This window comes from Mirounga angustirostris, unplaced genomic scaffold, assembly GCF_029215605.1.
Source record: "Mirounga angustirostris isolate CCGP_5_RB_7025 unplaced genomic scaffold, mMirAng1.0.hap1 SCAF_12, whole genome shotgun sequence".
Taxonomy (NCBI): Eukaryota; Metazoa; Chordata; class Mammalia; order Carnivora; family Phocidae; genus Mirounga; species Mirounga angustirostris.
In genome coordinates this window covers 89,347,049-89,362,373 of record NW_026991720.1, presented here as the reverse complement: position 1 = coordinate 89,362,373, position 15,325 = coordinate 89,347,049, and the positions used below count along the sequence as shown (strand labels likewise).

The 15,325-nt window shown below is 35.6% G+C and overlaps 1 protein-coding gene across 3 annotated transcripts in view; it reads left to right on the top strand.

Moving 5' to 3' along the window:
• COG5 (component of oligomeric golgi complex 5) overlaps positions 1–15,325 on the top strand; it is a 307,029-nt gene that overhangs the window by 87,361 nt on the left and 204,343 nt on the right. The gene's annotated exons all lie outside the window — the stretch shown is intronic.

The following is a 15,325-nucleotide window of genomic DNA, read 5'->3' as shown; positions in this document are numbered from 1 at the left end:
AGTGTAAACTCCCCCTTTAAAAATGCTCACCATTTTGTTTTCAGGCTTTTGCAGTTAAATTGTTTTTCTTTTTGTGTCTATTTTATATAGCATCTTCTTAGGATGATTACTGTCCATGTGTTATATCCCAGCAGTAATGTGGACCTGTATTTTCTGGTTTTAACTCCTTAATGTCTTAAATTCATGTGTTAGAAGAATATCCTGCAGTTTATGGTTCAGGCAGCTAGGAGATGCTTGATCAGATGCATTCTTCATATTGTCAGTTGTAAATACTGAATTAGCTGCTGTGGGCCCTTGTGCAAAAGCAAAAAAATGGTTAATAGGGTTCCTAATAATTTCCAATGAACGCAAAGTTACTTTAGTTTTGTTGACTTTAACACCATACACAGTATTCATTATCAAAGTAAGTAAACTGTATTAGTAGAGCCACAACTTATGCATAGATTTAAGGGATTCTGTAAATATTTTCTTTTCTTAACAGAGATTGCAAATATTATGTTATTTAGTAACAGAGGTAACATAAATATAACCATGAAGGAAAAGCTGCAGTTTTAAAACTAATTTCTGCTCTCAGTTTAGAAGCTAACCTGTGTTTTCAGAGATTATGAGCAATTAGCATACACTAAACATACTGTCGTTCTCTCTTGTCTTTACAATAAATTTAACACTATTTCCTACTGGGAAATATTGTAGCTTGCTTAATTATTAGCACATGGTTTGAATATTAACTGATTAAAACAGATTCCACAATTAGATGCTATAAATTTCCACTGATGAGTTGTTCATGTAGTTGAAATGTAAAAGGTAATGCAAAATGTAACTGCAAATTAAATAATTTTCAATGAACATGCCCAATAATGAACTTAACCTAAAACTGAGTAATAAATAATAGCTAAATAGTAAACCTGGTCCTTTTAAGAAATATAAGCATTTTTTGAGCACTTGAGAAAAACTATACTGATGACATTAAGAATATTTTAGTAGGTCTGAAGTGACTTAAAAGCTGATGTCTTCATAGTGAATCAACAAAGAAAATTTTTGGTATTTAACATTGCACCCTAAAAAAAGTACATTGAAAATGTCATGTCTTAAATCGATCTAAAAAATACATGTTTAACAATAAATAGAATTAAGCAAATAAACTGTTAAAATTAGGTTGAAATTTTTCAAAGTAATTTTACCCCACTATGCCAGTTCAAAAGCAGCTTATACTGTAATAAGGGAACACATCTTACCTCCGCTAAAGATTTGATACATTCCTGATGTAGTTGAAGCGTTTCCAGTTTTGATTGATTCATTTGGTTCACTTGTTAGCAGAGGACTGGGGGAAGAGGGTCATAAACATCTCTTCAGAAAAGACCTTAATGAAAATATGTGTCTGTACTGTGCCATTGTCTCAGCAGTACTGCTAATGTATGGAACGTGTGGTGCTGCTTAGAGGCTGCTGCAGTCTCTCACTCTTCCTACTGTGAAATCAATAAGCATCTGAAAAACGTAATGAAGTAATTGAACATACTGAAGGCTTCTTGTCTCCAGAGACAACATTAGATTCAGTCTCTCTAAAAAGGAATGGCACTGCTTTTCAGAGGAAAGCCTGTTCTGGGCAGCTTTTGCAGAATGACAGCCTACCTTGTCGCTCGCTTCTCCCCACTGCAGAGAGATGCAGTGCACTCACTAATTTTGATTGGTCAGTTGTATTGGGCTTAAACCGTGCTTCATATGTATAGCAGGGATTTCCAACCCCCCCCCCCCAACTGTTTTATATAAGGATGCTTTTTTAAAAGGCTATATTTATAAGTGGTTGTATGCTGCTTTTAAATAGAGTATGAGTAAATTGGTCTTTTAAAAATGTGTATTCTATTCTGGTTTGTTGTTCACTTATGCCAAACAAAAAATGCAGGAGGGTGGAAGGGGGCAAGAAAGAATTACACGGTAAAAAGTGTATATTCTTTATGAAGCCTAGATGATTGCACTCGAGAATATTTTAGTCGTAATATATGTTTTTGGTTGAGATTCTTTGTTCTACAAATAGAAAGCCACTGCATCCTTACTGTGAACCACATTGAATTTCAACTAGTTGGTTTGTATTCAAGTCGTCTTCTCTGTGTATTTCAAATTGTTGTGAGCATCTCAAGGTGGTAAACCTTGTTATGACTGCAGGATTCATTCAGGTGTTCATTCATTCCATTCATTCAGAATTTTAATGAAGTTGTTCCAAGGTGGTTCTACTCTAAAATGTTTTTTTTAAAATTCTATTACTATTAACATAGTCTCAATATATAAAGATTTAATCATGTGCTTTCCTTTCAGATCACTTCTCCGTCTTCACCTTTGGTAACCTTTTTATTTAGTAGATATATACTGATCATTTGCCATAGTATTTTATTTCAACTGGCTATTTCTATTTTTAACCTGGGCACTTTTAATGGATTGCTGTGCCTTAAATATTATATGTAGCTATGTGCTAATGTTATCAGGTAAATGTATCAGTAAAGGAAAAAGAAGTTAGTAGTTATGTGTCTTCATAAGTTATATAAGGCTAAATTATTTTAAGATAGATAGGTTGTTGAGAGAATAAAAACAAGTAGAAGTAATTAACTTAAAATATTACTTTAAAATTAAATTTCTATTAACTTTGTTTACCTACTCTCAGTATTGAAGAAAATGCTTTTTTAGATGTAAGTATATGAAGTGGCTGGATTCTGTTGACAAAATAGAAGCCCTTGCAAATGACTGAATTATTAGAATATTGATCACTTATTTCCATTATTTTAGGAATATTAATATCTTTAAAAATGTATGCTAAATTTTTAATTTGTAACTGGAATTGTTCTTTTATAATTTTAAAAAGCAGTATACATTTTTGTAATCTTCTGGTAGTGTTTTAGCTTCACAGGGGGCTTGCTGAGTAGTATATGAATTTTGAATTGCATTTGTATAGAAGTTGAGAGTGGTGTGGTGGAAAATTTTGTTGTGAATTTCTAAAATTTTATGGACAGCTTTGGTAATGCTAAAAATTAAAATGTTGTTGTGCTACTTTTCATGCATTTTGAAGGTTGCAGAAAAGGATGTTGTTAGAATGCCAACCATGTTGAAAGATAGTGTGCAAGCACACGCACACACAATGTTATTTTAAGGTTCAGACTAAAACCAGAGCTTCAAACTAAAATTGGAGAAAAGATACTAGCTTCAATTGAAACTTGTGGTGGGGACAAGAAATCATTAACGTAGTGAAATACACAGAGTGCTTTTCTGCCAAAGAGTTCAAGTATGCTTATGTTTATTATCAAAATATCCCTATGGAGTAGAGGCAACCAAGGCACAAAGAAGTTTAATGACTTGAAAAAGTCTAGGTAAGTTAGTAGCAGAGCCAGTGTTGGAACTCTGTAAGCTCCTCCCCCCTCCCCCCCCCTCACCCCATCGTTGGCCCCCTCTCTGGAAAATTCTGAAGATACTTGGGACTTAAAATTGGATGATCTGGGTTCAGTCACTGCTTATTAGTTATATGACTTTTGGCAAATCAAGCATTCTTTGGGACACAATATAGCTTTGATTCTTTTTGTTGAAGTTTATTTCTGTGTTTTCTTTAGCTCTCTGTAATACAGTGTTTCCAAGTTATACTCAGACTATTCTGAAAAAACAAATTCTCTCTAAGAAATAATGGCAGCAAAAAAGCTCAGATTTGGACATTGCTCATTTTTCCCTGTGCAAATAAGTGACTTGTGATTAAGGATACACAAGATATCACAAACAGCAGTGTTTTTATTGCATACAACATTTAGTATAGTTTTCCTTTTAAAAACCATGAATTGGTTTAGTGATTTCTTAGCTGGATAATCCTAACTTCCTTTGTTTTATTTTTAACAGAGGTGAAAATATCTAAACCACTGGATTCAGAGTTAGATTATATTGTTTTCACGAAAAATTTAGTGTCAAATTACATGTCAGAATTTACAAAGATTCTTATTTCCATAGTAACAAATTTTTACACTGTGCATTTAATATATTTTGTATTTATATAGGATACTAATTTTGAACAACTGGTGACTTAAGACCAGATTTTATGTTATAAAATAATTTTATAGTTTAATTCTTAATTAGCTAATTAATAACCTAGAAAAACAGTTTTAGCTTGCAAATGATAACTAAGCAATAGATATGAATCTAAGACCCCAAATATCTCCATTAAAATCCTTTCACCGAGTTCTGTTTTTTTGTTGTTGTTTTAAATATTTTGATTGCATAGGGATTTCAATTCCTAACATTTTTGATATGGGAGTCTGATTTTTAATTGTATACATTTGTTCCTGTAAGTTTGAACAGCCGTGAATGTGAGAGAGTAATTTGTTGTTCACATTTACATTGCACTGTTGATATCAGGTCATTCTTAATCCAGCTTGTGTCTGATTCTGATGCTACTTTTTTGATGATTCTGAGTTTGTAAGTAAAAAAAAAATTCAACTTTGTGAAATATTGTAATTAGCCACTACTGAAAAGTGCTTTGAAACAGTTTGCAAAATATATATGCAAAAGCAGTTTCTAATTGCTGAAAAATCCCCTTTTAAAGTTGTATTGCTTCAAGGGTGCTTTTTCAATGAATACTTGACATAGCTAACTCTCAGGTATCTCTGATACTAAAGCCCAATGAAGAAAGGATTATTTTGGTTTAAAGGTAATTCAGAAATTTCATTTGGCTTCTCAACTTTAAATTTCTTTCATAACAAATGTTTTACCAGAAAAATAGAAATGGACCATCTGCTGAAACCTTCATCAAGTGGGGAGTAGCCAAGGTAGTAGAGTCAGCAATGTTGGTGATTCATTATTGGTATGAGAATAATTGAAAACTGATTATAATTAGATAAAGTACATGCATAAGAATTATATACTTTTAACAGAAAAACTCCACAAAATGTTTCTCCCCAGCCTTCCTACTTCACCTAAGTTGGACATTTAAAATTTTTCATTTTTATTTTTTATACTATATTTTTAAGTCATTTGCCAGCATCACATATATTATAAAAATAAATACATGGCTTTCCTTTCCATTTTCTCATCCGAACCTAGATTTTGGACCGTGTGACTATTACTACTTTTTAGTTTCTGTTTGTTGTCCTAATGTTGGCATGTTGTTTCGGGGGCCTTGTCTAAGTTATTAACACCCCTGCTCTCAATTTTTGGGGTTTCTGTTTTCACTGACTTATATTCCTCTTTACATTCTTAAATATTATGGATGCTTTTTGTTAATGTTTTTCTCTTATATTTATATCAAAGAATTACACAGTCGTGTTTGTGCTTTTTTCCCTCATTGGCTTCTCTTCTTGCTTTTCTGTTACTTCATTTTCTTTGTATAATTCTCCTTTGTAGTTTATTATGCAGAATCACATTCATTTCTGTGTCCTGAAACCAAGTCAGTCAATGAACTAGATAATATATTTAACAAAGTTACGGCAAATCCCCTTGTTCGTGCTGTTAATGAGTCCTGTGATCTAGTGGGAGATGTGGAATGGTCATGGATGAACTGGTGGTCTGTTAGGTACTACTTAGGGTACCTGTTTGGGAAAATGGATGCATTTGCACAGTTTACTGATAATAATTAAAGGCTCTGCTCACTGGTGACCTTGTGCTATTAAAATACAGCAATATATCTTTAGTTACTGCTACTTCTAGTCCCCATTTAGGGATATACTATCTACAAAAAGTTCTGTGATTTTGATTGATAATGCAGATGACTTAAGGATCAATTTGGGGGAGAATCGACTGCTTAAACAATATTGAGTCTTTCAATTTATGGACATGGTGTCTTATTTTTAGATCTTTGATTTATTTTATTAGTGTTTTATAGTATTTAGTTTATAGATCCTGCACATATTTTGTTAGATTTGCACCTAATTATTTCTCTTCCTTAGTGCTATTGAAGTAGTACCTAATTTTGAAACAAAATTCCAATTTTTAACTTTTTGTATATAGAAATAGGGTATTTTCTTTTTTACTGACGTTGTATCCTGCAACTTTACTAAATTCATATATTAATTTTGGGGCTTTTTAAAAAATGAAATCCATGGGGCGCCTGGGTGGCTCAGATGGTTAAGTGTCTGCCTTCGGCTCAGGTCATGATCCCGGGGTCCTGGGATCGAGCCCCACATCGGGCTCCTGACTCAGCAGGGAGCCTGCTTCTCCCCTCTCCCTCTGCCTCTCCCCCTGCTCATGCTCTCGCGCGCACTGTCTCTGTGTGTGTGTGTGTGTCTCAAATGAATAAATAAAAAATAAATAAAATGAAATCCATGGTATTTTCTGTACAGGTAATTAATATCTTCTGTAAATAGAGACCGTTAACTTATTCTTGAACCACGTGTGACTTTTCTTTCTTGTGTTATTGTCCCGCTTAGGACTTCTGGTGTTAGATTTGATAGGAGTGTATTGGGAAAAGCACCCTGCCAAGAGCCCTGAGCATTCCTGAATGTCCTGGGGTATGCCGGGTATTGCTGGGTATACCAAGATTGCAAAGACCTGACTGTTCTTTATCTGGTCCAGTTCTCAGGGTTACGTTTAAAGCTAGCAACTTTGAGGTATGCAGTAATGACTCCCCAGATAAAGAGCAGACTTGCTTCTGCTTGTTATAAAAATGGTAAATTTTCTAGGCTCAGTGTTGTTTGGCTGTAAAGCAAATCCACTGTATACAGAGTATTCACCTAGGCCCCTCTGCCAAGGGAACTTGAATGGGAAGGTGAACTGTCACTGACATGATCCTCTTACTGCTTGCTGTGTCATGGGTATTAAGGTCCTTTCCTTGTGTCCCAGGCATCGTATGTCTTCTGCCAGCATCCATGACAAGAACAGACTAGCTTCACAGCTTGCAAGTAGAGTAAAATCCTAGACCCTTCATGATTTTTGACAGTTTTGGAATAAGGTCATGATGTTGACAGAAACATGGCTTCCTGCAAGAAAAAAGACAAGTGCCCTTGTGGGCCAGTTTAGGGGATATGAGATCCAGTAGCAAATGCTCTTGTTGAAGTGAGAAGCTAGTAGATCTCCTACTGACTTACCCATTAATGAATATTTAGAGGCTAAGCAGTGAGAGGTAGAACAGAGCTTCCTGAATGATGCTTTGGTTGATGCTTACTCTCTAGGCTAGAGAAAGAAAGTGTTATTATGTCAATAAGGCAGTAAGCCTCTGGGCCCTAGGCAAAAGGCAGTATGGCTGTAGCTGCTGAATCCAGGGGTTCCCAGACTAAAATAAAAGGTGTCAGCAATGAGGATGGGTAGACTGAATACATTATTACTTTATTTGTTGAATTCAAGTAGGCAGTTTGAACATATATGTAAGTCTTGCTTATTGGTGCAGAGCTACTCTTTGTGCCCTCTGGTTCCTCTCTCTTCCTTTAATCTCAGCTGCTTAAGGTAAAGCCTGGTATGGTATGGAACTTCAGGGATGGGGAGAATTCAAACTTTTACAGTTCTGTTGGATAGGGTGCAAGCACCATCCTACCTGGTCCAATGGGGAGAAAGCACACGAGATGGCAAGGGAAGCTGAAGGCTCTGAGGGCTGCATGGTGGAGCTATATCAGTGTGTGCAGGGCAAATTAAGGACGCCCAGGCTCTTGCAGGAGCTGGGAGGCATGCGGGAGGAAGTGGCACGGACCCTGGGGTGAGGAGCCAAGCAGAAGAAAAGCCTCCCACCACTTCAGTCTTCCTCTGCAGGCTAGCTAGCCTCCCCCACTACCCGACTACCATGTACGCCCCATGCTCCTGGTCAGAAAATCGTGTCTTCTCCTGGCAGCTATGGCTGTAGTCTCTTTTGTGTATGTGTTAAATTCCTTGGTCTATGTTCATGCAGGGGGGAAACAGTCAAATTCAAGAAAAGCTAGAGTGTGGGTGGAGTCTCAGGGCCTGTTCAATATATTGTTGTTCTGGCTTCCTCTGCCAAGTGTATATTTGGTATTGCCGTTTTTACTTCTACATGCTTACACTGTGAATGCTTATGAGTTCACAGGAGATTCTTCCATTCGTGGGATGCTGCATGTCCCCTCCCTGAGTGATCCAGCACAAACAGTGGATTATCCCTAGAGGACAGAAAAGAAAAATCACAGCTTTAGTTAAAGACACAGGGCGGCTAAGGTACTCAGGCCATTTCTTAGTACAGCAGTGCCACCTGCCTGACCCAGCTACCAAGTGCACCTCTTTTGAAAAGGCCTACTGCTCAGGTCTTGTTAAAACTACACACCTGACCCATAGACTCCTTGCAACTCTCTGGCATGATATTGCCATTTTGAGGGTAGGTTAATTCAGACTTAACAATTAACAAGAAATGGACCCAAGAAATTGCACTGATCAAATGAAAATGGTTTGTTCAGTGATGCAGCCAGCCTGGCCTTAGTGTCATCTTGGTGTTGCATGAAGGGGTGGAAGTGACCCCTTTTGGGAGAAACCTTATCTCTTACCCTGAAATAGCATCTCTCACTTCTTAAAGCAAAGACCCTCGATTAGTGGGGCCCTTGATTCACAGAAGTTCCTATAGATACCTTGGCCGGGTTCACTTATAGTTCAACCCAGATGTAAGCTGATGGTATCCATTTTGCTGCTGCAGCTTTTCAACCAGTACCAGCTACAGAAAACAGAGTGGATGTCATCACTCGACCCTGTTCTCATAGCTCTGACCAATACACCCCTTGATGAACATTGTAGGTGTACTTAAGGACTCTTGGGCTTCTTGGGTTGTTGCCAGTAGCCCAGCCTTCAGGTGTGCCACTTGGAAGATCAACAGATCAAAAACATCTCTCTTTGGGGCTGCAGACTATGGAAACAAATTGTGGCTGTCAGTCAGTTTGGCTTACTCAAGCCTGTACTTCCCAGATTGCTGCCATTTCTACCCAGATCCATTACTGTTTTGGATATAGCAACGTACCCATCATAATAGACTGGGCAACCACTGTGTCCTGGGTTTTGGGAAAGGGGACTTCTCAATGTCCCTTCCCTACTTCCACTTGTAGGACTAATTCTTTTTTTCTCCCCCAGAGTTTTAGGTTTTGTTTTGTTTTGCTGTTTCCTTGCCCTAGCTTTAATGGGTTTTCAACAGTATCCAGAGAGTGATAGGATTTGTTGCATTTCCTTCAGTGGTTTCAGGCCTTTTTTCCTCCTTGTATTAGAGATGGTGGAAAGGATCCAGGCTGGACTTTATGCCTTGCTCTCAGTGACTGCTACTCTCACTACTCCCATGCCAGGAGGGGTGCTTTCCCTAGCCTTTTCCTCTGCACCTAATCTTTGTGTGTGTGTGTGTGTGTGTGTGTGCATACCTGGTGAGGTTTTTGAACAACCTTTGTATACATACGCCTTTCCTTTTTTGTTTGTGGCCTCCATAGGTTCTATATCTCCTGCTAGCACACATTCAGTCTCTAGCAGTTCATTAACAGCCTTAGCTGAATTACTTTTACTGGTATCCAGTATTGTTTTCCTAAGGGTGCTCATGTCCTATATGTTCTTCAAGGCACCTGTTTTTCCTTAGAGTTTGAGTTCGTTGGTTGCCCTATAACCTCAGCTGTCCTGGCAGCTATTTACCGTGATAATAAGTTAATGTCATGACCCACTTGGTCATGGTAGAATATCCAATAAGATATTGCATGATTTTATTTGCAAATATTTTGGTAAAGTCTTTTGTCTGTATATTCGTGAGAGATATTGATCTGCCATTTTCTTTTATTATAATGTTTTTATCTGGTTTTAGAATGAGGACAGTGTTGGATTTGTAAAGTGAATTGAAAAATGTTTTTTCTTTTTTTAGTTTAAAAAAATGTGTGTAAGATCGAAACCAGTCCTTCATTAAATGTCTGGCAAATTCAAAAGAGAAAATACTCGAGCCCAGGTTTTATGTTATTTAAATCTTATAGTTATAAATTCAAATAATTTAATAGATGATGGATTCAGAGTTTCTATTTTCTTGTGTCTGTTTTGATGGTAAGTAAAGTTGAATAACTTGTTTATATCATTTAATTTGCCAAATTTATTAGCATCCATTTGTTTTTAAGTTTCTCATTATATTTTAGTATCCGTAGGATTGGTACTGTATCTCCCTTTCATTATTGATATTGGCTATTTGTATCTTCTTTTTTTTCAGTTTGCCTAAAGGTATATTAATTTTACTAATCTTTTCAAATAACCAACATTTGGTTTCACTGTTCTTAGTGAACAGTGTTTTTCTTATTATTTTTATTTTATTGATTTCTGCTCTTACCTTTAGTATTTCCTTCCATCTACTACTTTGGTGAAAGTATCTTTAATAGACTTTAATCTCTTTTTATCTAATGTGTGCTCGGTACAGTTTTACCTACATCTCACAAATTCAATTATGTATATCACTCATTTTAGTATGCTTTTTAATTTCCCTTGTATTTCTTTGCTGACACCTGGGTTATTTTTTTTTTTTAATTTCAATTTCCAAATATTTGGTAATTTTTCTAATTTTTTTATTATTTCACATTTAATTCCATTAGGAGAACATAATTGGTAAAATTACAGTTTTAAAAAACATATTTAGGTTTGTTTAATGGCCCAAAATACAGTCTGTTTTGGTGAATGTTCCGTATTTGAAAATAATGTGTTTTCTCCCATTGTTGGGCATAGTGTTTCTTAAATGTTAAATAATTTAAGGTCAAGTTGATTGATAACATTGGTCCCATCTTCTCTAGCCTTCCTGATTTTATGTTTGTTCTACTAGCTTTTTACTGAAAGTAACTTTTTATTGAAAGAGGAGTTGTAAAGTTTCCAGTTATAATTCTGGATTGGTCTATTTCTCCTTTGACTTTTTCTAGTTTTTACATCATCTATTTTTACTGGACATATTTACATTTAAGATTATTATGAAATGTATGTCTTTAACCCTAATATTCTTGTTCTGATGTCTGCTTTGTCTGATAATCAGTGTAGCTACTACAAGTTTGTTTTGTGGTTTACATCATACATATTTTCTCAGTCTTTTATTTTTAACTCTTCTGTATCTTTGTTTTAAGGATATGTTTTTTGCAGTTGCTAATAATTTGTTTTGGCTTTTTTTTTTCTATTCTGATCTCTATTAATTGGAGTACAGAGCATTTACGTTCAATATAATTTTCCATATCCTTAGATTTAAGCCCTCCATTTGACTTTTTTTTTTTTTTTAAGATTTTATTTATTTATTTGACAGAGAGAGACAGTGAGAGAGGGAACACAAGCAGGGGGAGTGGGAGAACAGGCTTCCCGAGGGGCAGGGAGCCCGATGCGGGCCTCGATCCCAGGACCCTGGGATCATGACCTGAGCCGAAGGCAGATGCTTAACGACTGAGCCACCCAGGTGCCCCCACTTGACATTTGTTTTGTTTGCTCCATGTGTTATTTGCTCATTTTTTCCTTCCTTTTCTAACTTCTTTTGTATGGAGTAATTTTTACTATTCCATTTTGTTTGGATTTTTAGTAACTAATTTTTAATAATGAATAAATAGAATAAATAAAATGGAGTAATAAGTAGTCTACTGACTCATTACCTGTATTTTTTAGTTTTCTTATTTTAGTGGTTATTTTAGGTTTTATGATATACATGTTTAACTTATCACAGTCTATTTACAAATTATAGATCACATCATATATAATGTTTGATCCTTATTATCATATCGCTTCCTTTGTCCCTCTTCTATCTTTTGTGCTGTTTTTTAGAAATGTTTACTTTTGCTTGATAAACTTCATAACTGTTATTTTTTGTTTTAAACAATCAACTTTTAAGTAAATTTTTAAGAAAAAAATTTTATATTTATGCATATATAGTTGACCTGTGAACACCATGGGGGTTGGGATGCTGACTCCCATACAATTGAAAATCTGTGTATAACTTTTAACTCCCCCAGAACGTAACTACTAATAGCCTATCGTTGACTGGAAGCCTTAATGATAACATGCACAATCAGTTAACACATATTTTGTATGTTCAATGTGTTGTATACTGTATTCTTCAAGTAAGCTCGAGAAAATACATTTACTGTATATATAAAAACAATCTGTATAAGTGGATCTACACAGTTCAAACCTGTGTTGTTCAAGGATCAACTGTATTTACACTTTCTGACACTTCATTTTTTTTTTTTAAATACATCAGAGATTCTGGTATTTCCTTCGATTTGAAGAGTTCTGACTTTTTTTTTTGTAGTACAGGCTTTCTGGCAACAAATTCTTTCTGCTGTTGGTAAAAATGTGTTCGTTTTGTTGTTTTTGACTTATTTTCCATTAAAAAAAATTTTTTTTATTATGTTATGTTAATCACCATACATTACATCATTAGTTTTTGATGTAGTGTTCCATGATTCATTGTTTGCATATAACACCCAGTCCTCCATTCAATAGGTGCTCTCTTTAATACCCATCACCAGGCTAACCCATCCCCCCACCCCCCCTCCCCTCTAGAACCCTCAGTTTGTTTCTCAGAGTCCATAGTCTCTCATGGTTTGACTTATTTTCACTTGATGTAGAGAACTATTTTTTTCTTTGATCATTTAGAAGTTATTTTGTTGTTTTGTGGCATGTGTAGTTTGTGATGAGAAGTCTGGTCATTCTTATCTTTGTTCTTTGTTATGTAATGTATCATTTTCCTCTGTCCCCTCTCCAGATTTTCTTTTTATTTCATTCTATCCATAATTTCACTGTGATGTGCTTTGGTGTGTTTTCTTTGTGTTTCCCTTCCTCCTTTGCTTGGGGCTCACATAGATTCTTGGGTCTGGGCGGCTGCTACGGCTGCTGTTACGTGTTCTTGGTTTTTGGCTTTCTTACCAAATTTGAAAAAAAATTTGTTTTTCAAATACTTTTTCTTTCTCACATCTTTCCTCTCCTTTGGGACTCTGATAACATATATTTTAGAATCCTGGTATGTCACATGTACCGCTGATGCTATGTTCATTTATTTTTTTTGTAATTTCAGTTTGGGTGGTTTTGGTTTGCTCTCATTTCAGGTTCTTCGATCTTTTTTGTAGTGGCTGATCTACTTTGAGCCCTTCCAGTGAATTTTTCAGTTCAAATACTATGTTTTTCAGCTCTAGAGATTTTATGTGATCAATTTTTATAGTTCCCATTTCTTTTTTCATTGTGTTCATGTTTTCTTTAACTTTGTATTCATAGTTAAAATAGATATTTTACGGTCTTTGTCTCTTAATTCTGTCATCTTTTTGCAGCTTGATGGTTCTATTTTTTTTTTTTTTTAGATTTTTAAAAAAGTAATCTCTACATCCAACACGGGGCTCGAACTTAAACCCCCCGAGATCCAGAGTTGCACGCTCCACCCACGGAGCCAGCCAGGCGCCCCTCTAATAATTTTTTATTGGATACTGGCCATTGTATTTGAACACTGTAAATGGATTTTGTTGTCTTCCTCTGCTTAGCTTGCCTTTTTCTATTAATTTTGACCTGCTTCCTCTTCCAGTTACCTCAGCCTCCCTTAACTTAGATTTGTTCCTTGACCTCATCTATAGACCATTAGTTATGCTTTGCTGGGGTTTTCCCTTATGTTGTAGGGGAATGTGTATTTAGGCAGAAAGCCTCGATAATTCTAGAGCTCACTTCATTTGTTTCCTAGGGGTCACAGCCTTGCTATTCTGTTGTCCAGGATCTGAAAACAGTAGCATAAAGTTTGTCCAGCTTTCCAGTTGCTAGGGTAAGTCCTGTACCAATTACTCTATTAGGTTGGAAGCAGAAGTTCCAAATTTGTTTTAAAAACTAATTATCCTATAATTTCTTTTAGTAATTAATTATGAACCATCTTGGGGCATTCTTTTTACTGCTGTCTTAAAGTGATTAAACTCTGTTTTACTTTTCATGTTCTTATGTTACAGTCTAATAATAGGCTGGTGATATTTTGTGTCCTGTAATTTAGAGTCTTTGCATTTAAAATATCTACCCTGGACAATTTTCTTTCATAAGTGCCTCTGTTACTCCCCCCCTCCTGCCACCCCTCCAAAAAAGATAACAGTGCTAGAGAAAAGATCACATAGCTATGCAGATTAATGCCTTTGCAAATTTACGTCTTTTATCATTTCCCCTTCTGTCACAGGTGTTATGTTGACTAGGAATTGGGAAACTTTTTCTGTAAGGGGCCATAGAGTAAGTATTTTAGGCTTTGTGGGCCACATACAGTCTGTATTGCATATTATTCTTTGTTTTCTTTTCTGACTCTTCAAAAAATATAAAAACCAGTCTTAGCTTTAATGGTTGGTCTGTAGGCCTTAGTTTGAGCACCTGTGACATAAACCACTGCAACTTTGTTCAAGCAACCTTATCTTCTAATTTATACCAGAAGACCTTACTTCTTACTTTACTGATAAAACAGAGGTTTGAGCTTTGTCAACTTCTTGCTTCCTATGTATCCCATATAAAAGCCTATCTAGATCTTCGGTTATTTGTCTACCTTTCATTGGGTCAAGAGAAGATAATTACATATCCTTTCCTTTAAGCCTAAGCATACTCTGGATTCCTGCTTTGTCCTCTTCCAAGTTCGTTTACAACTGTCCCATTTTGCTGTCATATGGATTATCTTCCTTTATTCTTCCAATTGTACTATATCAACATGTGCTTATTTGCTGTTCTGCCATTTTAAATTTTGCATTTATGACCCCTCAAAATGTTGATTTTTAAGGGAAAAAAAAACCCCACACCACCACAACAGTTTATCTTAAGCACTTTCAGTTGAGTTCAAATTGGAAATAGAAGAAAATTCCTTTTAAGCTGTAATAAAAATATATAGGTACAAGGTATTTTTATGATACATACTTATTAGTTAGTTGATCTTCGCCATGTTTTCCTTCATTTTCCTCCAGTGACAACATAATAAGACTCATGAATTAGAACATTTCAGGCAAAAATGTTCTGTGTTGGGAGGGATATAGTTCTCTAAAAGGCAAAACATCAAGTACAGAGTTGTTGGTTTGTTTTTTTGTTTTGTTTTTTTTTCAAATTCAAGAATCAGACTAAATCTAGGCACATTGTGTCACAGGCATCACCTCACAAATCTGCCAACGCATGTCCTTTCTGAGCTTCAACACAGCTGCTGTCCCAACCAGTCTCTCTTCTTTCTTCTCTTTGATGGTGGTTTGCAAGAGTGTTTGGTTAATGATGGGGAAAGAAAAAATACAAAAGAATCCCTTTCTCATTTTTGTTGTGATATTATGGATTTTGAAAACAAACAGTAATATAAGTCAAGTAGCAGTGACTTCTGGATCATTCTCATACTAAGAAACATGAAGGGCATTAGGTGTTTTAAATATAGATGAATCCATTTATATAAAAAATAGACTTTAAGGAATAAGGTTACTTGTAAAGAATA